The 23,187-nt window shown below is 44.4% G+C and overlaps 1 pseudogene; it reads left to right on the top strand.

The window, feature by feature from the left end:
• The first annotated feature begins 1,835 nt into the window (after positions 1–1,835).
• On the top strand, positions 1,836–22,763 carry LOC123392226 (annotated as a pseudogene).
• Positions 22,764–23,187: the final 424 nt, after the last annotated feature.

The raw sequence follows: 23,187 nt of genomic DNA, 5'->3' as shown, positions 1-23,187 counted from the left end.
CTTCTACCTACCTAGGTCCTCCCAAGTCCCAAAGGTGGATTTCCAGGGAGAGCATGTCTGAAAGGTTAATGCAGAGCAAGTTGTTTTCTATGTTTCATTTAATCATCATAAAACTTCCATACGACTGTTCTATGCCTTTTATAGTGGAGGAAAGAAGCGATTAAGTATTTGCCAAGGTTACTGAAGTAGGGAAAGAATTAATCTTAGCTTCCTCTAACTCCAAAGCCCCATTCTTTTTTTTTTTCTTCACTTTTTAATTAATATGTGATGTATTGTTTCAGGGGTACAGTCCTATGAATCATCAGTCTTAACACAATTCACAACACTCACCATGGCACATACCCTCCCTAATGTCCATCACCCAGCCACCCTCTCCTTTCCCTCCACCGCCCAGCAACCCTGTTTGTTTCCTGAGATTAAGAGTTTCTTTTTTTTTTTTAGATTTTATTTATTATTTATTTGGCAGAGAGAGATCACAAGTAGGCAGAGAGGCAGGCAGAGAGAAAGGAGGAAGCAGGCTCCCTGCTGAGCAGAGAGCCCAAGGCGGGACTGGATCCCTGGACCCTGAGATCATGACCTGAGCTGAAGGCAGCAGCTTAACCCACTGAGCCACCCAGGCGCCCGAGATTAAGAGTTTCTTATGGTTTGTCTCCCTCCCTGGTGCCCTTTCCTCCCTACTCCCCCCCCCCTCCCTCACCCCCCACACTGCCTCTCAGATTCCTCATATCAGAGAGATCATATAATTGTCTTTCTCTGATTGACCTATTTCACCAAAGCCCCATTCTTTACACTGAGCTCTTGCTTTCAAAAATGCCAAGGACTGTAGCATATATTTGAAAAGATATCTCAACTTGGACTGATGAATGGACGTTGGAGTAGATACTTCCTGTCAGTAAAGCCTTGGATGGATTTAATTAGTACTGCTAGCATTAATTATTGGACAGAATAAGTGCTTAGCAAATTCATTATCTCAGCCAACCTCTGATAACTGATAGTTGAGTAATTGCATTACCTTTTAAAAGATTAAGTGGTAGATTAAAAAACCTGCAAATGCTTTACTTTTAAGTTTTAAAAATTGAGGTAATATTTACAGTGAAGTGTACATATCTTAAGTTGGAGGCATTTTAACAAATGTATACTAAATCCATGTAACTCAACACAGCAGCCAATAGAACATATCTGCTGCCATCCCCCTGGGGCCTCTTTCCAGTCACCTGCTCTCTGGAGGCCACTCCTGCTCTGATTTCTGTTACTGCAACTAGTGGTGTCCGTTAAATGGGCTGTTTTGTATAGAAGAAAAAAGCAAATGGTAAACTGTATTCACGGGACAGTGGACCAAAAAGCACGGCTGTGAAGGTGGAACTCTTATCCTCCAGTATTCTTGTAAAAAGACAACTGTAATACTTGAGAATTAAGGTGTCATTTTTTAAATTTAGCCAGCTCTGGCTGCGGGGAAAGAAAAACCTAAACGAAGATGCGCTTTGCCTGAACTGTTCTCTTTTGAGACTCTTCAAGGCCATTTGGGCAACCCAGTTTACGCAAACTAGCGAGGCCACTCGGATGGCTCACTTTTGTGGTTCCCCAGAAGAAAGGACCCCAGGGGGAGAAGTGATTGGATCGGAACGCGGGGAGACTGCGGCTCGCCCTGGGCCCCGGCCCGGGCCGTGGGTGTACCTCGGGGCTGTACCCGGCCCCCCGAGGGCCCCCTCTCCCCACCCCATCCCCCCAACCCGCAACTCCCCACTCCGCGGCCCCGGCTGCGCGCGGGAGGAAAGATGCACTGCCCAGAGCGGGCGGGGCTGATTTCGCCAGCCGGCCGGGCCCCCGCCCTCCGGGGCCGTCCTCCCCGCGCCGTCGGGGGCGGGCCCGGGTGGGGCCGCCGCCGAGCGGAGCGCCGCCGGCCTGGGCGAGTAGTCCCGGGACGCGGGATGCTCCGCACGCTACCTCGCCGCCCCTGAGGCCTCCTGCCTGCCCGCCTTGTCACCTCGCCGCCTCGCTCACCCCGGCTCCGGCCCCGGCGCCTGCCAGACCCGAGAGGTAGGAAAGAGCCTGCCGCCCCACCCCCGACCCCTAGGGCACTGCTGTGCGGCGCGGATCCCCCGCGGCTCCGCTGGGTCGGACCATGCCCCCCGGCCCCTGCCGGCCCCACTCTCCCGGCAGGCTGAGAGTGCAGGTTGGCGCTGCACCCTGTTCCTCGCCGTTGGGGGCTCAGCCTTCGCCCCAGGGAAGCGCTTTAGAAAGCGTCCGTCTGCGCGTCTCGGTGTCCCGGCTCGGCAGGTGTTGCCGAGAGACAAGCTGCCCGCAGACGGGCGGGGAGCCCGAACGGTGGGGATCCTTGAAGGACAGCGTCCTAGGGTACTCCGCGTTTCAGAACAAATTTGTCCCTTTCCAAAGAGAAATCCTTTCTGGGGTACAAACTATGAGGTTTAAGCAGTTCAAAACGGTCCTCATTTTATGAGAGCTTTGGGCTGAGGACTTGGGCAGGGCCAGATTTCCAGGCATGAACTTGACTCGTGGGCCTTTGGGAAGCTGTAGAAGCGGGCAGCCTACAGCCTCTCTAGGGAAGCTGCATCCAATCCCTGGGACCAGGGCAGAGCCCACTGTACTGAAAATATATAAATAAAGCCTCTTTACACGAGCTGCTTTGGAACTAGGGATTTCCTGCTAATAAATATTAGTAGTAGATAGATATGCACGAGCTTGTCTTTGTCAGAAGGGACAAAATCACTTTGCTTCCTTTTGTTTTCCCTTTTATTTGATAAATCAGTTGTCCCAAGAGACTTTAGCTTAATTCCTTTTCTTTTTCTGCAGCAATGAAGACACTGTAGGGATTTATCTTAGCCGGTTTCAGCAAAAACATAGGAACTGAGCCTGGCGTGATGCCATTAGCCACTGAGAATATTGACTGCCTCTTACCCTCTAGCTGATGCATTTGGAATCTTTCTGCAAATGTTTATGTGTGACTCCTATAGAGGAGTATTTCTAAATGTGCATAAAAGAGACCTAAGTTTTTATCTTCTCAAAATGATTCTCAAGCCAAACATTGTAAGTAGCCAGTCCTGGTATTGGGAACAACGTGTTGGAAGAAAATAAACAAACAAGGTAAAAAGAAAGAGAGAGGGGAAGGGAGGAAGAAAATGAGATTTTTTTTTTTTTTTTTTTTACTTTCCTCAAATATAGTGCTTTTTATCCAGCATTCCATTCCATTGTGGGTTACTCTGTTCAGGTCTTTAAATTAGTAATTGAGCTAGTAAAAATTAAGCATTTATTTTCAAAAGCTTAAGAATATTTTTAAAAAGCCATATTGTGATTTTTAGGTAGTCTGGTTTATTTTATATTTCTACTTAGTTCTAAATACAGATTATCACACTATTCTGTGTTTTATTGGTAGAAGAAAAATGTGTTACCATCACAAAATCAGTAGTGATTTGGTCTTCTTTGAAAAATGATTGTCAGGGAAAAGCAAACAATCTGGGAGAAGCCAGTTCAACTTTTGGGAGCTGGGAAATGCTTACTTCTCCTTACTGTGATTACTGAGATCAGAAACTCAAAAGGATACATTTTATTGCCTTAAGTGCCTAGGCTTGCCTGGGAGATACTCACCTGCTGTGTTTGGCAACATTTCCCATCCCAAGTTCAAGGAAAGGATTGGATCAAGTCTATGCCTAATCCCAGAAAAATGGAATTTTTTTGTTGTTGTTGTTAGGGAGCAGAGGGGAGGGACCCGCTAATCATCTGCCTAATTACACTTCAAATCTCTGTTTCCCTTTGAGGAAATAGTGTTTCCTTTGTTCAACCAACTCCCATTGAAAGAAAGCTAATAGAGACACATCAGTTTTCTTTCCATTGAATTTTCGATTATTTCATCAGTCCTTTTAATTCCAGTAATTTCTGTCTTTTCTGAAGAGATGTAACATAATTATTTGAAGTATAGTATATTGTTAAAATATATTAACTGTGGGTAATGGGGGTATGTAAAATGTATATTAAGAAAATATATAGTTGGTTATGTTTATTAGCTCCTCACTTATTAGACTAGTATGAAAAATTGGCAAGTGCCTTTGACTCTTATTCTACAATCTAATAGTCTGTTCCTATCAAATTAAATATCTCCTCCCACAAATCATTCTGAAGCACAGGCCAACAAGATCTTTCCTGCCCTCTTAGGTGGTCTGGGAAGATAGCTGCACGAAATCATCAATGTCCTGATGCATACTGATTTTAGCAACAAGTATTGGGAAACTGACTGAAGATGATAATTGTTATTTATCTGTTTTCTCTGTGGAGTCCCCTAAAAGAGGAAAGACAGTATCACATGGAGTTCATATTTAATTGCAATATACTGGGTACCTTTTTGAAAGGCTTGATAGTTTTGATACAGCGCCCAAGCATTAAGAAATGAAGGGATCCAGATAACATACCACTTGTGCAAGAAAGACGGTGGTTGTTAAGTCCATTGGTAGAAGAGAGCCTGGTCTGTACAGCAGGATGCGAAATGAAAATCTGGCAGAATTTTAGCAAATTGATAGGTATGAAATGCTAAGGAAATAAACAGATGAAAATGTATTATCCAGATTGGCTCTTAGCTTTGATGAAATTCAGCAAATAGCAAACTCTCCACTTAAGCATGTGTTATGAAGATAAGAGGCTTGGTGTTTTGCAAAGATAATTTCAGTGTTGAGCACACTTGAATATTCCTAACAGGTGCATTGTAATGTAACAAAAGGGACACGTACAATTACAAATCATTTCCCCAGGGAAAATTAGAGTGCTCCTTACTTTCTTTTCAGTAGCACCTATGAAGTTTGACTTCTTAGAATGGTTTTGCCATAGTGTGATTACTATTTTATAAATCACATTGAACAGAGGCATCATTTCTTTGGGATTCTAATTTCAGGTGTTTATGAAAAATAATTTCACAGTTTGGATGTGAGAAAGGACATGAGGAGACCAAAGACCTGGGATTTTGCTAATCAGAATGAAACAAATGTTGAAAGACTTTTCAAATCTATTGTTGGTGGTACTCTGTGACTATGGTGAGTATTGTAAGTATGCTTCATGCTCTCAGTATCGATGAAGAAATGTAAATGTGAGGTTTATATAAATGCATGGATGTTGATGACTCTGGGGGGTGGGTGCAGTGGCTACAGTGCGGTACTTTTTAAACTGGGTTCTCTTAAAATTCTGTATTTATTGATTAAAATTTCCCTTTAAATATATTTTAAGTCTTAAAAAGAATAAAAAACAAGTCGCTTTCATTTAAACAAACTGGAGACAACATGTTGTGTTCTCTTTGACTGATTTCCTAGTATTTCAGTATTATACATTTAAACTCCACTCACACACATGAAATTACGTTTTTTAAATTGGGATTCTCTGTAAGATTCCACGCTCCTGGAGAGTTTTGCTGTTAGAATATCTTTGGAGCCAGTCCAAATTTCAGTCCTTGCCAGTTGTATACCTTAGACGAGGTTCTTGTTGGCATCATGGGGTTGCTGTGAAGATAAAATAAGAAATGCAAGACACCTTGAGTGCCTGAGCAAATAGCAGGTGCTCACCATTACTCTTCTTCATTCAGTTTGTTTCAACTAAAAATCCAGTTCATTATTCAGAGAGTTTTACACAACTGCTGAATGAGCAGATTTGATATTATAAAACTTGCTACTTTTCTTTTGATGATTGCCAAGTATTTCAAAGACTTCTAGGCAGTCCATTGTTTACGAGTGGAAATTGTTTTCAAATTGATCAAGAAATGTGATCCAAGGGATAGAGAATCCTGGGTGCCTCAGCCAGTTAAGCGTCTGTCTTTGGCTCAGGTCATGATCTTGGGGTCCTGGAATCGAGCCCCGCATCAGGTTCCCTGCTGATCAGGGAGCCTGCTTCTCCCCCTGCTTGTGTTCTCTCTCTGCCAAATAAATAAATAAAAACCATAAAATTTTTTTTAAGAAAAGGACCAGAGTGTATACTGTTCATTTTGTCCAGTGAATCTTCTCTCTCAACCTTTTCTTTTTAAAAAGTTTATTTAAGCAAGAAGATGCTTGATTTGCTGAAAATCAATCTGAGATTCAATGATCTTAATATCATTTATCCCTCCTTAAAAACAGATCACTCTGCGTATAAGAGCCTCATACAAAAAATTATAAAAAGTTCCTGGATTTCGTAATGATAAAGACTTCAGGATTTTCCATTTTCACAAAGTCCGCAAGGATGTTTGTCATTGTGGAAAGCAAGTATCTTACTGGAGTATAAGAATAAAAGTTCAACGAGCATAAAACAGAGCATAGAAGTTGAGTGTACATGCTATGCTGCTAATAGAAAAGGAAATATTTTCCTAGACCTGGGTTTTTCCCACTTCTCCATTTGATATTGATCAAAATATACCATTAGCAGTTGTTTTTTAAGCAACATGCTTATATCGAGATATCAGTTACTTAAATATAATAAAGGAAAGGGGAGAACGGAATTGAAAGATTAGAGAAAACTATACTGTAGGAGCCAGAATGTGGTACGCCCACATTGCTGTTTTCTAAATGAGGATGTATTCTCGTCTATAAAATCAGGAGTTCTGTAGTGAAGTAGCAAATTCTCTCTTCAGTACACACCTGCTCTCTGAGCTGCTGAAACCCATCAATTGTATCTTTTTTCTCCACTACTGACTGGGCATGTGTGTCTTTTTCATTGATCGGCTGCCCATCAAATCGGAGTCTGATCTGCCTCCCCCTCCACTATCCCTATCATCGACCATAGGCTTTGTCAGTTAACTAAGTGATGTGTGGTCTCCATCTTAAAGTACATCAAAAACCATCCTGCCCCATGAGATTCAAATTAACCTGACTTTGGTTCTCAGTCTTAACTCCTTCCTTGGGCTGCGGTGAGTGTTAGAGTCTCTTTGGTTGCTGTTTACAAACAGGTGCTGAGTGGGCTCTGAACCAGGCACAGGCTCCCCCAGAATCAGCTACCTTCCTCAACCTTAACTCGTCTCCTTCGAAACAGACTATCTTGCAGCTTCTGTTTTGACTAAAGGAAAAAAAAAAAGAAAAAGAAAAAGAACTTTATTCTATTATGGTTTTCAGGCAGATGATCAAACATTTCAGGTCCTTCCAAGTTTCATATATTTTATTTCATGTCTTCTTTAACAAGAAATGGGTGATGTGATGAACTATTTAAACACAAAACAATACCTCTATGTGCCAGTATATCCACATGCTGATTCTAATGATCATTAACTGAATACATGCAAGGGTATATTTAAAGATGACCAGCCCAAGTAATACCCTGAGGCTCTTTGGACATATATATGATATAGTATGATATGTGTATATTATGTAAGATAATAATAAATTAATACTTACACATGTTATTTTCCAAGCCAAAAGAGCCCTGCAGTGTCTTAAATCTAGAAATGTTTCTTACCCTAGCCATGGGCCAGCTGATTGTTGCACTGGCAAATTCTGTCTCCTTTGATATGTATTTGGATCAAGTTCAAAATAGAAACAAGGATTCCTGTGTGTCTGTGTTTTTTTTTTCCACTCTTTACTTCAGCTGCTCTCATGGGTCTCTTTTTTTAAAAAGATAGGATTGATGTTAACTGAGTGATGCTTGTGGGCTAGAAGTTATCTATCGCATCTAGGCTGGTCTGGGATTCAGTGTAATTAAAACTGGCAAGGACAAGCCTGGGTATGTCATAAACATTCACTCTGTCCCTTGGGCGACCTGTGCAGAATAAAGTGTCAACATTTCTCATCCATCTACAAATTTCTGCTTTGTACAAACCAACAGCACTGGTTCCATTACTGGTGAAAATGCTTAAGTACTTGTCTTGAATATCAGAAAATGATGACTTTGAAGATACTTAGGGTCTTCCATTTTAAGGAATCAAGAGCAGTTTGTACAGCATCATTTAAATCAAGTTTTCTCATGTTACTATGTATCCATTTCCTCCAAATTATCTAAACACCAGAATGTGATTTTTTTTTTATTTGAGATAGAGAGTAAGAGGGAGAGCATAAACGGGGTGGGGGGTGGGCAGAGGGAGAGGGAGAACCAGGATCCCCCTGAGCAGGGAGCCTGATATAGGACTCTATCCCAGGACCTTACCCGAGGGCAGATGCTTAACCAACTGAGCCACACATGTCCCCAGGATATGATTTTATTTTTAAGATTTCATTTATTTATTTGACAGATATATCACAAGTAGGAAGAAAGGTAGGTAGAAAGAGAGAGAGAGGGAGGCAGACTCCCTGCTGAGCAGAAAACCCCAATGCAGGGCTCAATCCCAGGACCCTGAGATCATGGCCTGAGCCGAAGGCAAAGGCTTTAAACCACTGAGCCACCCAAGCACCCCCAAAATATGATTAAAAAAAGATTTTATTTATTTATTTGACACAGAGAGCACAAGCAGGGGGAGGGGGCAGCAGGCAGAGGGAGAGGGAGAAACAGGCTCCCCGCTGAGCAGCGTGCCACATGATGCAGGGCCCAGAGCCAAAGGCAGACTCAGCCACCCAGAGGCCCCTAGCATATACTTTATTTAAAAAGGGGGAAAAAAGCTCACTTGAGTGAATTTGAAGATCTAACTTAATTGGCTTAGTTAAGCAATTCATGAATTGGGCAGCATACCATCTAGCAAGCGTAGATGGCCCGAGGAGCTGTACAAAATGGAAAGTTTTTATAGGAAGGAGGGTGGGGCAAGAAGTTAGTAGCAAAAGAACAGAAAGGAATGTTTCATGCCAGGATGTCTTCTTTCTGTGTGTTGGGGTTGGGGGGGTGTTGGGAGGTGGCCCTCAGGTTTTTTTTTTATCAAGGAGGTAACCTCACCAGTGCAGATCAGGAAATTTGAGATGGACTGTGGCAAGGCCACAGTCTGGGGTTAGATTGAAGCTGTAATTAAGTCCTGGTTCTCTGTCCTGGGGGGCTTGTTTTCTTTTTAACAGATTAAAATGAGAGAAGTGGGTATGGATTTCCATCTTGAGACCCACGATAGCTGAAGACCAAGGCCCAGTGCCACTTTAGAACGGGAACTGCGCGGGGCCCAGCTCCCGGGATTGGCTCACAGCATCATTGCACCTCCTCTCTGGCCGAGGTCAAACTCCTCCTCCTTATGAGCAGAATGCTGTTTTCTTCAATGTCACTGGTGGTGCTGCTCAGAGATCTCTTTGTAAAATCGACTCTGACCATTTCGTTTCAGTTCTTGGAGAAGACGAGCATCTCCTCTTGGAAAAGCCAGGCCATGTAGCGCTAAGCAACAACACGGTGTCTGTGGATTTCCGGCGTTTCGGTGGTGCCAACGGGACACTGCGCAATGTGGTGCCAATGGGACACTGCGCAATGTGTCTGCCCTGTTGCTGGAGGCCAGCACCAATCAGACGGTGACCGCCAAATACCTCCTGACCAACCAGTCCCAGGGAACACTGGAGTTTGAATGCTTCTACTTCAAGGAGGCTGGAGACTACTGGTTCACGATGGCTCTGGAGGTAGCCCACAATGGCACTCAAGTCAGCCACTGGGAGCAAAGAGCCTTTCTCAAGGTCGAATGGCCTGTCTTTCACATTGACTTGAATAGGACATCCAAGGCGGCGGAAGGCACCTTCCAGGTGGGCCTTTTCACCCATCAGCCACTGTGCTCCTTTCCTATGGGCCAGCCTGACATCTTGGTGGACGTCATCTTTACCAACAGTCTGCCCGAGGCAAGAACAAGTCCAGGTCAGCCGCTGGAGATCAGAACCAGCAAGAGGACAGAACTCTCTCAAGGTCAGTGGCTTCAGTTTGGCTGTGCGCCTGTGGGGCCAAAAGCCTACGTCACGGTGGTGCTGAAGCTGTTTGGCCGAGACTCGGTCATTACCTCCACAGGACCCATTGACCTGGCCCAGAAATTTGGATACAAACTGGTGATGGCACCAGAACTCACGTGTGAATCCGGGGTGGAGGTGACAGTCTTCCCCCCACTGTGCATCTTCATCCAAGGAGTGATCACGGTCTTCAAGGAGGCCCCCAGACGCCCTGGGGAAAGGACCATTCAGCTAGCTGAAAACAGCCTGACCTTGGGAGAGAGGAGAGCCATATTCAACTGCACTTTGTTTGACATGGGGAGGAATAAATACTGCTTTGACTTTGGCATTCCAAGCAGAAGCCATTTTTCCACAAAGGAGAGGGAGTGCATGCTAATTCAGAGAAACATAGGTTGGTATTGAAATTTTGAAACTTTTTAAAGCAAACTGGTGCCTCCATGCAATCAAAATTATTCTTTTGAGTTTCATTGGACTTAAGTTTCTGTGAACTGTACCATCATCTTTCTGGTTCACTCCTCATAATATCCTACATGGCCTTACTCTTACCTGAAAAATTAGGACTCATGGGAAGCTGACTCAGCTCACCGCTTACTTCCCTAGGTCTCAGTTTCCCTGCTAGTAAAACAGGGATCATAGGAGCATCTACCTCTTAGAGTTGTGAGAATTGAATGAAATATGTGCGCACAGTTCTCAGCATAACGCCTGGCATAGAGGAGGCCCCAATAACTTTAGCCTCTATTGCATTTTATCTTAAAAAGTTATATTATTACATCGTATGGCAAATCTATGGTAGGTATGAGTAGAATTCAAAGCTAAATCTCAAATTGTATTTGGTTGACTTCTGGCTTCCTCTCGTTGAGCGTGTCTCTTTCCCGTTATATCCTTCTTTGCCGGAATGAGTTTCTGTAGAAGTGAGATTTCAAAGCAAGATTTCTACAAACTTTACACTCTACGTTCTTTGTGTAATGCCCTATCTAATCACAAAGAAGTGGGGTTATTACAATTCCATCCATGCCCCGGGTGCCTCGTTGCAGTTCTTTTCCTTTTCCTGCAAGCCTGGTCTTGGCAAGAGATTCATCTGGCAGAAATTGTCTGGTTTGCTTATAGCTTCATCCCTGCTAAGCTCCAGGCCCCCCGAGGGCCCAAGCCTCTGACTGTGTCTGGAACTCCAAGTATTTCTTGCTTCAAATTCACCCATCTCCTCACCTTACAAGTCCATTTTCTTTGACTTTCTCCGCACCCCCTAGTCATCTCCTGGCTTGCATTTACCTCTCCATCCAGTCTAAATTCCATGGCTCATCAAGAAATCACATGTCTCCTATCAAGAGCCTAAACTCCTCTGCCCTCTTTTCCTTCTGATGCATGAATCCGGCCATCTCCTGGCCGCCTTTGGCACACAAGCTGCATGGACGGTCACATCCAGGTGGGTTATGCCTCCCCCCTCAGCTGGACCCTCCATGCTGCCCGACCAGCTCTGCCCCCGTTCTCTAGAGCAGCTCCCCTCAGACCTCAGCCCCTCCCCCATCTTGACTCTCAGAGCTGAGTTTGTTTCCTGCCACCCAGGGCACCTGGCCATCAAGAACGAGCTCCTTCAACCTCCCACCAAAATGTCTGTAAGCCTACATCCATTGGTCTCCTTTATTGTCACCATGGAAGGAGTGTCACCCCTCCAATGCAAGGTCAGCCTTCTCCTCCACTGTGGATCCCAGTCCCTCGGCTCCTATCCGGAATCCTCTGTTAATCATCATCCCCTCTCTCTCCTCCGTCTAACAGTCCTTTAACAGGCTCATGGCCAACAGCCTTGAAATACCTAAAAATATCTCAGTCCTGTGACATCACCCTGGACCCTTACCTCGCTTCCCTCCCACTTCCTTGACTGTTCTTCATGGTCTCCCTTGCCGGCCAATTCCACCACCTGGGCTCATCTGTTAACTGCTCACTTCATATCTTAAACTAGATCCTGTTTTTTCACTTTTTTTTTTAAAGATTTTATTTATTTATTAGAGAGAGAGAGTGTGCATATGAGAGGGGGCAGGGTCAGAGGTGGAAGCAGGCTCCCACTGAGCAAGGAGCCTGATGCAGGACTTGGTCCGGGGACTCCAGGATCATGACCTGAGCTGAAGGCAGTCGCTTAACCAACTGAGCCACCCAGACGCCCCACTTTCTTCACTCTTCATGCACCTGTTAGGTGAGCACCATTCTGAGACTGACCACTCCACGTGGGTATCTCTTCCCAGCATCTAAGTGCTGCTGCATAGCTGCCCCCCTCACATGTCTCTTGGGCATCTCGGAGTAATTAGACTCATCATCTTATCCCCACAACCTGCCCCTCAGTACAGGCCTTAGCCACCATTTCATTTCAAAGCAGAAGCCCAGCGGTCTTCCTCTTCTTCCTTACCTCCAATAAATAATAAATCACCAAGTCCCATGGGTTTTGGCTCCTTGGTGTCTGAATCTTGGTTTCAACCTCCATCATCCCTTAGCTAACCTACGGCAACAGATTCCTCATTGATTCCGATCCTGCCACTGTCCACCTCACTGTGTCACTGCAGGCAGAGGGATTATTTAAAATTCAGGTCAGCTGAGGCTGCACATACTTGTTGGTCACCAGGGCACCAGGGCACCTGGGTGGCTTAATGGGTTAAGCCTCTGCCTTCAGCTCAGGTCGTGGTCTCAGGGTCCTGGGATCGAGCCCCACCTCGGGCTCTCTGCTCAGTGGGGAGCCTGCTTCCCCCTCTCCTTCTGTCTACATGTGTGTCTCTCTGTCCAATAAATAAAATCTTTTTTTTTAAAAAGATTTTATTTATTTATTTGACAGACAGAGATTACAAGTAGACAGAGAGGCAGGCAGAGAGAGGAGGAAGCAGGCTCCATGCTGAGCAGAGAACCCGATGTGAGGCTCAATCCCAGGACCCTGGGATTATGACCTGAGCTGAAGGCAGAGGCTTTAACCCACTGAGCCACCCAGGTGCCCCTAAATAAATAAAATCTTTTTTTTTTTTTAAAGATTTTATTTATTTGACAGAGAGAGAGAAATCACAAGTAGGCAGAGAGGCAGGCAGAGAGAGAGGGGAGGAAGCAGGCTCCCTGCAGAGCAGAGAGCCCGATGTGGGGCTCGATCCCAGGACCCCAGGATCGTGACCTGAGCTGAAGGCAGAGGCTTTAACCCACTGAGCCACCCAGGCGCCCTTAAATAAATAAAATCTTAAAAAGAAAATACTTGCCAGTCACCTCACTTGACAGGAGGATGAGAATCCACAGGACCCCTATGGTCAGGCTACCCAACCAATAGTCGCCATTTCTGGGCTGGGGTCTCCACCCGCCTTTGCCTGGTTGACATGAACCTGTCCCCCAAGTCTCCACTTGGGTTACTCTTCCTTGACCCCACACTAGTTAAATTCCCTTGCTGTAAAGCCAGCCCAGCATCCTTCATGCCTCTGCATGGCATCAGTTGTATCTGTCATGGCTTGTTCCAAGTCTTTCTCCCTATGCCCCCCACCCTCAAGCCCACCATCCTCCTGACAGCGGGGGTTGGGGGAGAGTTCTTTTGGTGTGAAAAGGCTGCTTGTGCTACCATGAAGCTATTTATGATATTTGACCCACTTAGCCTACCTGCACATGAATAGGTGCTCAATACAGGTTTTATTAAAGTGAAAATCGAACGCAAATTTGGCTGCTGCTGGTAGTAGTAAGAGAACTTGTATTAAAGTAATGTAATCATTTAAGATAGATTTGCCTTTTCAAAAGACGTTACTTGTTAGAAGAAGAAAATCTAACTGAACTTAGTGGAAGCAAACCTAGGGAAATAAAGATATTGGGGTCATTGGTTTAAAGACATTGGGAGCAGGAGGTCTGCTTTGTAGTTCTCTCAGCTATTGGGGTTTCCACAGATTTTTCTACTTGTCTAAGGACTTGAGTTTCCCCCCCACAGCAGCAGGGACAAGACAGGAGAGAGAGGCAGAGCAGAGTGATTCTTTGTGTTTCCGGGCTGAGGGTGGTGAGGGGTTCCCTATGGCCTGCAGCAACTTGACACAACTGAACATCAGGGCTGGATGCAGTGCCTGGAGGGGCTAATGCTCTTGGAGACCTCAGGAGTGTGACCACCCACCCATGGCTCTGACTCCAGATATCCAGCGACATTTATGCTAGCAACAGGGACCTCAAGGCCTTCTTGTGTTCTAGTCTCAGCATTTCTAACTAAACCTTGTTCTCTTCTTTTCATTTTCCACTTAAATTGACAGTTGACTTTTTTTTGGCAGATGGTATCATTCAGGGACCCCAGTGAACCCACCATGACTTGTGTGAACTACTGCCCCACTGATTTATTAGTTCCTTTCAAAAATGGAGTATGTGTTTGATATGTGTTCTTTTTCCAAATATGTCTTCAGGGCTTGAGAGAGTATGTAAATAACAACTTAATATATAAATATATAATAGGTTTTATAGAATATATTTATATAATATATATAAAATAGAAAAAATATATATTATATATAATAGATGATATATAATAGATGTTGCCACAAATGATTTTTTATGATCTTCATTTATCCTACTTAGTGTGAATGTTTCTACTTTTCTCTACAGAAATATTAATGTGTTTGGTAATGGGATGCTGCCTGAGATCCTGCCAGGGGAGTGTTAGTAGTACAGAACGGTAATATAGGACACAGCACTTAGTATCTTATAAAAATAAATTCAGAAATCCTAAATTATGAACACATCTGCCCAAGGGTTTCAGAGAGGAGAGTAATTAAATTTAGGATAAAACTTTTTTTTTTTTAAGATTTTATTTATTTATTTGACAGTTGGAGATTATGAGTAGGCAGAGAGGCAGGCAGAGAGAGAGGGGGGAAGCAGACTCCCTACTGAGCAGAGAGCCCGATGCGGGGCTCTATCCCAGGACCCTGAGATCATGACCTGAGCTGAAGGCAGAGGCTTTAACCTACTGAGCCACCCAGGCGCCCTAAGATAAAACTTGATAATTAATGATAGAGGGTATAAAGTCATAGTCACATAGTTTTTTTATTTTTAGCTTATTTTTATTTGATAAATGAAAAGTGTATATATTTAATATATAGTTTCCTTGATAATTTAAATTTTTAGACTATCTTGTTTCTGTACTTAGATGGTCTTATTTTTCCTTCAAAATGACTGACAAGAGCTTTTTTCTAAGAACAAGAGAACTATGAACCCTGTCGTTTCCTTTCTATTCACAGATTGTGTGTTATCTTTAATTGTCTGCCAGAATCTTTTTAAGCTACTCGTCCACTTTGTGAGTTACTTTACCTAAAACTGGAAAACTTAACGGTTTTCTGAAAGTGAAACAGTAAACCCTTCTGAAAGTTAACTTTTCTTTTGGCATTCCTTAGGAATGTCCTTTCAGGATATGTGACATAATGGGTGTGATCCTCTGACATAATAAAGCTAATGTTTATTTAGTGGATTACATTGCACCAGGTGCTGCTCTAAGTGATCTATAAATATTAATCTGTTTAATCTTCATAACAACCTTTTGGTTTAGATTTATTATCTTGTCACTTTCATGGGTGAAGAAATGGAGGCACAAAATTACGTAATTTGCCCGAAGTCGATGGTAGTTAAGTGGCTAAACCACTCCTGGTGCTTGATTGGCTTTTTCCATTATTCTGTACTGCCTCCCGTACAGTCAACCGTCAACTCATGAATTACACAATATAGAGCTTTTAGAGTGAAAGAAGTTATAGTATTTCCTCCTCATCTCACTGGTTTATCTCGTGCTGTCCACCCCTCTTGATAGACACATAACACACTTTGGAATCCACTGGTTCAGGCATAAGCCTGATTCAGCCATTATAAGGGAGCCTTTTTTTGTGCACAGAAAATCCGAACTGCTTATCCAGGTGACTGCTCCATTTGCTGCTTTTAGTTACTCACTCTTGCCTATAGAAACTTTCTTATAAGCATGTTTTGCTTAGTTGCTTTAGTTTTTGAGCAAAATGTCTTCCAGGTGTGAGTATTCAGGGGCAGTATTCTTTCAGATAGTCTTTTTTTTTTTTAAGATTTTATTATTATTATTATTACTATTATTTTTAGCAGAAAGAGAGAGATCACAAATAGGCGGAGAAGCAGGCAGAGAGGGGGAAGCAGGCTCCCCGCTGAGCAGAGAGCCCGATGCGGGGCTCAATCCCAAGACCCTGATATCACGACCAGAGCCGAAGGCAGAGACAACCCACTGAGCCACACAGGTGCCCCCCCAACTTTTTTTTTTTTTTAAGATTTTATTTATGTATTTGACAGACAGAGATCACAAGTAGGCAGAGAGGTAGGCAGAGAGAGAGAGAGGAGGAATCAGGCTCCCTGTTGAGCAGAGAGCCTGATGTGGGGATTGATTCCAGGACCCTGAGACCATGACCGGAGTGGAAGGTAGAGGCTTAACCCACTGAGCCACCCAGGCGCCCCCTTTCAGATAGTCTTGAGGCATGTAAACAAATCTGCCTGTTCCTATTCCAGACAAATTTTGCTCATTCAGAATTATTATCCTCTATAGTAGCTGAAAGGTATTTATCCTGGCCAAACAGGTTTGTTATGCAGTGTGAGTGCTTGTATGGACATTTAACCAGGGCAAAACAAAACAGCTTTCATTCATGAAGTAAGAGTATTTGGAATATTGGTCATTTGCTCTTCATTTCTAAAAAGGATGACTACCTACCATTAGCATCGACATGGTTGGAACTGGAGGAGGTTATGCTAAATGATTATTTCAAGCAGAGAAAGAAAATTATCATACAGTTTCACTTATATGTGGAACCCAAGGAATAGCATGGAAGACATTAGGAGAAGGAAAGGAAAAAAGAAGGGGGTGGAATCAGAGAGGGAGACAAGCTATGAGAGCCTATGGGCTCTGGGAAACAAATGGTTTGGGGGGTTTGGGGGATGGTTCAGCCTGATGACGGGTATTAAGGTGGGCTCGTATTTCAAGGAGCACTGGGTGTTATACTCAAACAATGAATTATGGAACACTACATTAAAAACTAATGAAATACTGTTTGGTAACTAATACAATTAAATAAATAATAATAATAGTAAAAGAAAAAATGAACTACAGTTATCTAATGACCTTCCATTTGCTTAGTATTTACCTCAGAGTTATTGGTAGAAAGCTTCAGGGAACAGATAGAATTACTCAAGGTATTTTTAAAAAATTGCCTTATTAAATTAGTTAATTGCTTTGAGAGATTTCCTTTGTTTCCTGTTCAGTTAATTTCATTTAGAAATAAAAGGGCATAAGGTGTAGCTTAAATGTTTCTTTATTTTTTATTACTGATTGTCCTACAAGTCATGATTTTACTTCCAAGGGAAAAGGGCACAGCATTTCAAAATGTAAATTTTGACATTAAGATTCATGCTTTTACTAAAACTTGTTTTTTTTTTTTTTTTTTTTTCTGGCCACTAGTAATTGGAATTTTTGTTTTTTGGTTGACAACTAACTCTATATATTTATGTAGATTATATTTATGTGAAGTAAACAAGATTTAAGAAAGAATAACAAAGATTCTTAGTATTTACAGTTCTGCCTTTTGTGGTCTTAATATGAACATAAGGATAAACTATGCATTGGCTTAACTTTAAATTGAGATTTCTCAGTGGTAGAATTTCCAGTAGATTTTCCAAAAATCAATCACTATACTTTAACTCTGAGAGGCTTTAATATGAGTGTCCCAGAGCTTTGCAAGCATGGGGGGCTTAGTGTCTGAATAGCTCTGAAGCGTAAGGACAAAGCGGGCCCATTGTTCTTCCATCTGAGGAGCTGTAGTGTGATCTGAAGACACAGAACCAATATTGTGTTCAGTTGGACCTCTGGATATGTTGAGTGATGAAGAGGGAAGAATTACAGGTGAAAACCAGGATTCTAGTACTGGCAGCTGCATGGACACTTGTGCCATTTCCTTGAGATTGGATATATTGGATGAGGCACAGATTCTGGGGGAAAATTGATGAGTCTTGGGCATGTGGAGGTGAAGGTGTTGGTAGGACATCAGTGGAGAGAGCAGAGCTAATGGACCCAGGTTGAGATCTAGATCTCCTTGCTCCAAAATTCCTGTTCTTCTCTCTGAAGGAGCAGTATCATTGAAACCAAGAAGAGAAAAGGTCAGAGAAAGTGTTGGGCAGTAGCCTATACTGCAGAGGTCAAGGAATGTCCAGACAAAACTTCTTTGAATTTAGCTATTAGGTGATTACTGACATTGGCAGAAGCCATTTCACTGGAATCCTGGAGGCAGGTTGCAGGAATCAGAGGTGATGTGGAAGCAGTAAGTCAGCAAATCCAGACTCCTTTTTCTGTAAGCTTGGCTAGGAAGACCAGGAACAAGATATGAGAGTTCTAGAAAGTTCTTTTTAAAGTAAGAAGAGCTTGAACATGTTTCTCTGGAGCTGCATAGAGGAGAAGCTGGAGATCATTGGTACAGAGCATTGATCCCCCGGAGAAGGGTGACCTAGAGAGCACTTGGTAGACTTGCCTTTGTAGGAAGATACTTCTCCCACTAATTCCATAGGGAAAGAAGTGAATAGAAGTGTGGCTGATCCTAAGTTTATTGGGGAGAAGACAGCAGGAGGAGCTGGGAGAGGGGTACACTTGCCTGATAGCTTCTGGGTTTTTTTTTGTTGTTGTTGTTTTTGTGATCCAGTGGAATTCTGAGGATGAGGGTAGGTAGAGTGCTTGGGGAAGTGGTGAAACGTGTAGGGGATGGAAGCGAGTTGCTTAGGAACCCATTTAAAGATTTGCAGGTGGTCAGGTTTGGGGGCTGTCAGTATATAGAGGTCCTGGCCTGCATGGGTGTATTATTTTCTCCACCAGGTCTCAGGGCCTGGGTGCAGCAGCTAATAATTCACATGTCTTGTTAATCTAGGGATGGACTTTTGGTGTAGAGCAGGGAAAGGGGTATGTCTCAGTACTAGAGGTCAGACAGTTGAGCTTATTGGCAGGAGAATGGTTTGTGTGATGGATCGTGAGTGTGGGTTGAGTGTAAGAAGGATGAGTAAGTGAGAGAGGAGAATACTGCTCAAAAGTGAGCTATGAAGTTTAAGATTTTGGAAGAGGAGCAGTTGCAGACAATGGGAAGGTATGATATGTTGGATGGACAGGTAGGCCTGGCTAGGGGATGATGAGGAAGACTGAGACCCGGGTGCTAGAGACTGATGGCTGCCATGAGGTTGGGAGATGATAGTATTGAGAGGGGAGTAGGTGGATGGTTTGAGTAGATGGCACGGGTATCAAAAGAGTAGAAGACACCTTGGATATTACCCTTAGTGACATATTTATGGATATATTTTTCCTCAGGCAAGGGAAACAAATGTAAAAATAAACAATTGGGACTGCACCCAAATAAAAAGTTTTTGCATAGCAGAGGAAACTGCCAACAACACAAAAGGGCAACCTACTGATTGGAAGAAGATACTTGCAAATGATATGTCCAGTAAGGGGTTAATATCCAAAAATATAAAGAGCTTTTCCAACTCAACACCACACAAGCAATCCAATTAAAAATGGGTGGAGGATATGAATAGACGGTTTTCCAGAGAAGACATAGAGATGGCCAACAGGCCGATGCAAAGGTGTTCAGCATCACTAACCATCAGGGAAGTGCAAATAAAAATGGCGATGAGATATCAACCTCACAGTAGTCAGAATGGCTAGTATGAAAAAGGCAGGAAATTATAAGTGTTGGTGAGGATGTAGAGAAAGGAGAACCCTTGTGCACTGTTGGTGGGAATGTAAATTGGTGCAAACGCTGCAGAAAATAGTATGGAAGTTCTTCAGAAAGTTAAAAATGGAAATACCATATAATCTAGTAATCTGCAACTGGGTGTTTACCTCCAAAATGAAAACACTAAGCCTAAAAGATATATGCACCCCTACGCTTATTGCAGCATCATGTACAATAGCCAAGATATGGAAGCAACCCAAGTGCCCATCAATAGCTGAATGGATAAAGAAGAGATGGTGTAAATAGACAATGGAATATTGCCCAGCCATAGAAAGGATGAGACCTTGCAATATGCAACAACATAGATGGACCTAGAGGGTATTATGCGAAGTGAAGTAAGTCAGAAAGAGAAAGACAAATACCATATAATTTCATTCATTTGTGAAATCTAAAAACAGAGCAAAACAAATAAGAAACAGACTCTTAAACACAGAGAATAAACTGGTGGTTGCCTGAATGAAGTCGGTGGGTTGGATGGGCAAAATAAAGGAGATTAGGAAGGACAAACTTATAGTTACAAAATAAGTAAGTCATGGAGATGCAGTCAGTATATTTAGACAGGTAGATAGATTTTTAAAGAATTAATTAAAATTAAGAGTGATTAATTAAAAGAGTTTTTATATGGAGGTGAAAGAGTTAGTTGAAAATGGCAATCAGGACTGGGGAGAGTGAGGAACTGTCCCTGCTGCTGGTCCTGTTTGCTTAGAACCAAAGTATGTGTCACAGCTTCCACCCAAGAGGGTAGGCAATGGGAGGTCATGGTCATGGACATGACACAGAGAACTGGTGCTGGTAAAACTGTGCAGGCAGGTGACTGGAAGGGCTCGCAAGGTGGACAGTGACAAGGAGGAAAGAGGAGAGGGTGGTAGCATCAGCTGGTCTCAGGTTTCCAGGTGTTTCAGTGGCAGGACAGGCTGGATCCCGGGTGGCATCTTGAGGCTTAATGAGACATTTTGATGACCCTGGACAAGCCAGTTGGAGAAAGCAGGGAAGAAAAAAAAAACAAATCAACGGTCCCATAGAAGGAAGCAAGGGGACTGGACAGCTGGAAACAGACTGAGAAACAGACGCTTCAACCCTCAGGAAATACAGTTCCTGGTTATTAAATGTGAGTTGCATTACATTACCTAAAGACTGATTTTCACCTATTAATTTCCCAAGATATAAAATTTAGGTACAACCTATCTGAATTACTTTGCATGTCAAGTTTTATACTTGGTAGAATTTCCCGCTGTGCATCTCAAAGTACATTGAACTAAAGCTATCCAGGTTTACCTTATCTTAGGCGAAAACCTTGATTTTACCAGGAAACTTTCCTTATGCTGCTGCTTGGTGGAACATTTGGGACACGTTGTCAGCAGGAGCTGGCGAGCCCAGGGGTCCCCCCACCCCGTCCCCGATCGTGGTTTAACTGCTCACCTCCTCTCTGTGGGTCCTGTGTTCTGGTCTGCTTTAAGCTGCCAGCAGGGACACGTGCATAAGGCCAGAAATCCCAGTCCCTGTTTATTCTTTCTAGAACTGCGAGAGCATCAGAGCCAGCCTCTCCCAGCCATAAAACCACGCAGGCAAGCCCTACTAGAGAATACCCATCTGTTCTTTCTTTCCTTGTAGCTCTCCAGCCATCCAGCGCGTCTCCTCTTCAGCCCCAGGGCCCCGGGAAGTCCAACAACGTCGTGACAGTCACGGGCATTTCCCTGTGCTCGTTCATCATCGTCGCCACGGTGCTCATCACGCTGTGGCGGAAGTTCGGCCGCGCCCCCAAATGCAGCACCCCGGCTCGCCACAGCTCCATCCACTCCCCCAGCTTCCGGAAGAACTCGGACTAGGAGAACATCTGCGAGCTGAGCGAGCAGCGCGGGAGCTTCTCGGACGCGGGCGACGGGCCGGCGGGGGGCCCCGGGGACGCGGGCATCCCCCTGACCTACAGGCGCGGCGGGCCGCTGTCCGCGGAGGACGACGCCTCGGGCAGTGAGAGCGTGCAGTCCAACGCGCAGAAGATCATCCCGCCGCTGTTCAGCTACCGCCTCGCCCAGCAGCAGCTCAAGGAGATGAAGAAGAAGGGCCTGACGGAAACCACCAAGGTGTACCACGTGTCTCAGAGTCCCCTGACCGACACGGCCATCGACGCGGCCACCGGCCCCCCTTTGGACCTGGAGGGCCCCGAGGAGGCCGCGGCCAACAAGTTCCGGCTCAAATCCTCGTTTGTGGAGCAGCAGGCGGCGGCCAGGCCCCCCTCCAGGCTGGACCTCCCGGTCTGTGCCGCCAGCTGCGCGGTCAGCCCCAGCCAGACCGTGATCCGCAAGTCGGCCCTGAGGCACGCGGGCGGCAGAGGGGCGCTGCCTGAGAGGAGCCACCCCAGGGGCTCCCACTTCAGGAGGACCGCGAGCTTCTACGAAGCCAGGCAGGCCCGGCCGTTCCGGGAGCGGAGCATGTCCACCCTGACCCCCCGGCAGGCCCCGGCCTACGGTTCCAGGACGCGGACCTGGGACCAGGCGGAGGAGCGATCTCGGCCTCAGAGTCGAGGAGCCGCCCCGTCCCCTGAGAAACCGGACCATTTCCACGGGGCAGGTGCAACCAGAAGTCCATTAAGTCCTCCCCCTAAATCCTACAGCCTGGGGCAGCCCGCGAGGAAACCAGACCTGGGGGATTGCCAGGCAGGATTGACGGCCAGCGGTGAGAGAACGGAGCCGCACAGAGCCCGGAGGGGCCCGTCCCCCAGTCACAGGAGTGTCTCGAGGAAGCAGCCTTCTCCCACGGCCCCCAAAGAGAGCTACCAGAGGGTGAGCCCTCTGAGCCCTTCTCAGTGTAGGAAAGACAAGTGTCAGAGCTTCCCAGCCCAGCCTGAGTTCGCCTTCTATGACAATACGTCATTCGGCCTTACCGAGGCAGAGCAGAGGATGCTGGACCTCCCGGGCTATTTTGGGTCAAATGAAGAGGATGAAACCACAAGTACACTCAGCGTGGAGAAGCTGGTCATCTAGACCCAGATCAGCCTGAGACTTCACACAACTGGGGTCCTTTGCCTGGCTCCTGGTATCAGTGGCTCACAGTGTTCTATGGACTATATTATGTAGCTATTTGTACATTGGGGGGGGGGGGGGTAACTCAAGTGTGCATATGTGTTTTAATTCATAAAGAAGAAGTTACTTAGCCTGAACTTTTCCATTTGTTATCCCAGTTCCCTTGGTTTATTACTAATAAGTACAATAATAAAATTTAAACAAGAGTGAAATAGGGCTCGGTCTCTCATGTGGGTATGAAAGAGGGCAAAGGTGACTTTAAGCATGAAGTGCTTTGAACACTTTCTTGGCAGTGTCCAACATGAAGTAAATTTGGGAGTCTCCACAACAGTAAGGGCTAGAACAAAGTAAACTTGCCAACAGAGCTCTGGATTATAATATACTAAGTTATAAATACTTAAGAATTTGACTCCTACAGGGGCAGTACTGAATGGCTTTCATGTTTAGCTGAAAGGCTGATTATATTCCAGGAGAACTTTTATGCCAGAGTTGGGTGATATCTTCTAATTTTTTTATGCAACAAAGAGTTCTGGTGCCTTGACACAAAATTATGTGAGTTAATTCAGTTTTGGAGAAATAATAAGAAGCTGATTGTTCAGGTAGTAAGTCACCTGAAGACCTAGCCATATACTCATA

Source organism: Mustela putorius, unplaced genomic scaffold (assembly GCF_011764305.1).
Source record: "Mustela putorius furo isolate JIRA1106 unplaced genomic scaffold, ASM1176430v1.1 tig00000461_pilon_pilon_pilon, whole genome shotgun sequence".
NCBI classification, from domain to species: domain Eukaryota; kingdom Metazoa; phylum Chordata; class Mammalia; order Carnivora; family Mustelidae; genus Mustela; species Mustela putorius.
The sequence above is the reverse complement of the archived record's forward strand: the minus strand, read 5'-3'. Positions and strand labels throughout refer to the sequence as shown.